The sequence below is a fragment of the Cryptomeria japonica genome, unplaced genomic scaffold (assembly GCF_030272615.1).
Source record: "Cryptomeria japonica unplaced genomic scaffold, Sugi_1.0 HiC_scaffold_196, whole genome shotgun sequence".
Lineage (NCBI taxonomy): Eukaryota > Viridiplantae > Streptophyta > Pinopsida > Cupressales > Cupressaceae > Cryptomeria > Cryptomeria japonica.
The window spans coordinates 1,011-2,843 of record NW_026729018.1 but is presented as its reverse complement, the minus strand read 5'-3'; the positions used below and the strand labels follow the sequence as shown (position 1 = coordinate 2,843).

General features: G+C 61.5%; 1 non-coding gene across 1 annotated transcript; it reads right to left on the bottom strand.

The window, feature by feature from the left end:
- Nucleotides 1-897: 897 nt before the first annotated feature.
- On the bottom strand, nt 898-1,016 carry LOC131868128 (5S ribosomal RNA). Its single transcript, XR_009366620.1, has one exon. It is a non-coding gene; the product is annotated as a 5S ribosomal RNA (ribosomal RNA).
- Between the last annotated feature and the right edge of the window lie 817 nt (nt 1,017-1,833).

The window sequence follows — 1,833 nt, the reverse complement described above, 5'->3', positions numbered from 1 at the left end:
GTCGGAGCTCGGTTTGCCCCGGGTGCGCACCTTCGCCAGGGTGCGCACCTTGATGCGCACGCCTTGGCTGGGCTGCGCACCTTGGTGGGCGCCATGGTGCGCACCTTTCGTGCGCTCCAAGGTGCGCACGAAGTCGGAGCTCGGTTTGCCCCGGGTGCGCACCTTGGTGGGCGCCATGGTGCACTCCGAGGTGCCCAAGATTGGTGCGCACCAAGGAGCGCTCCGAAGTGCGCTCCAAGGTGCGCGCGAAGTCGAAAGTTGGGTTAATTGTCCGGTTTGCCTCGGGTGCGCACCTTGCGTGCACCTTCGCCAGGGTGGGCGCCTTGGTGCGCACACCTTGGCTGGGCTGCGCACACCTTGGCACCCGCGTTTCCTTCATTTTAAATTTTTTTTTTTTACAATCTCTCAAGTGGGAAATTCTATAATCTCAACTTTTTTTGCCTTTTCAGGAAACTTTTGAATGGAGCGCATCATTGGTGCGCTCCGAAGTGTGCTCCAAAGCTCTCTCCAGCTGCGTGCACCTGCCCCGGCCGCGCACCCGGCCCCGCCCAGCTTCGCTCACCTGTCCCGGGCGTCTGGTGCGGAACCTTAGAGTAAGAAACATCACCGTGCACCTTGGCCAACGTGCGCGACTCGACCGAGCGCGCACTGGCCGAGGTGCACACCGATTTCACCTGGGTGCGCGCGCAGCACCTCGGGCGCACCGGGGTGCGCGCACAACGCCCGGGTTGCACCGTGGCCTGTGTGCTCGGGGCGCCTCGGGTGCGCGCTCGGTGTCGCCCCCGCGCGCGCGGTAGTGCGGGCAGCGCACCCCGGCCCGGCCCGGCCCCGACGAGAACGCAAACGGGCAAAAGGTTTATTCAAATAGCATTGCGACGCCCGGCGAAAAACTAAAAAAGGGTGCAACACCGGGACTTCCCGGGAGGTCACCCATCCCAGTACTACTCCGGCCCAAGCGCGCTTAACTGCGGAGTTCTGATGGGATCCGGTGCACTAACGCTGGTATGATCGCACCCGTTATGAGCTTGTCGCAGTGTGTACTTAGCAAACCGCGACCCACGTGCGAATCCACCCCGACCACCCACCCCCGTCGAGGTGCACACCCTCCCTCGCGAAGTGCGCCCCGTTCGCCAAGTGTGAGCCCTGCCCGGGTGCGCGCACCTTGCTAGGGCGTCGGGTGTGCACCCGGCCCGGCCTACGTGCGTGCACCTGGAGGGGGCGTCGTGTGCGTGCAGTGTCCCGTCTGCAACGCGGTGCCCACACACCACCTCGGGCGCAACGACCTGCGCTCACATGTGGGCCGAGTGCACCTTGGTGCATGTTCGGGGCGCCTCGGGTGCACGCTCGATCTTGCCCCGGTGCACCAAGGCGCTCGGTTTGCCCCGGGTGCGCACTTGGTGCAAGGTGGGCACCCAAAATAGGGATCAAGCACCAAAACACAAGTTTCGGGATGCAAAATGGGACCCAAGGACCACAAATGCGTTCCAAGACCCATGATGGGTCCACGAGAACAAAAATGTGTTCCGAGACTTAATAAACAAATATTGGGTTTTAGGAGAAGAAACATGCTCTGATGCCCAAAACGAGAATCGACCCCGAAAAGGCCACAGGCCAAAAGTGGGATGCGAGACAAAAAAAAATGGGACCCGAGGACCAAAATTGGGTTCCCAGGTCGAAGACAGGGCAACCGGACAAGAAACGACCTCTAAGGCTCGAAATGAGTCCCGACGACTAAAACTTGACAAGAAGCACCCATCAGGCACCCAACTCGACACCCATGGGATGCCGACCCACCCGGGCTTCCACCTAGCACACCTTGGCACCCACCCACCC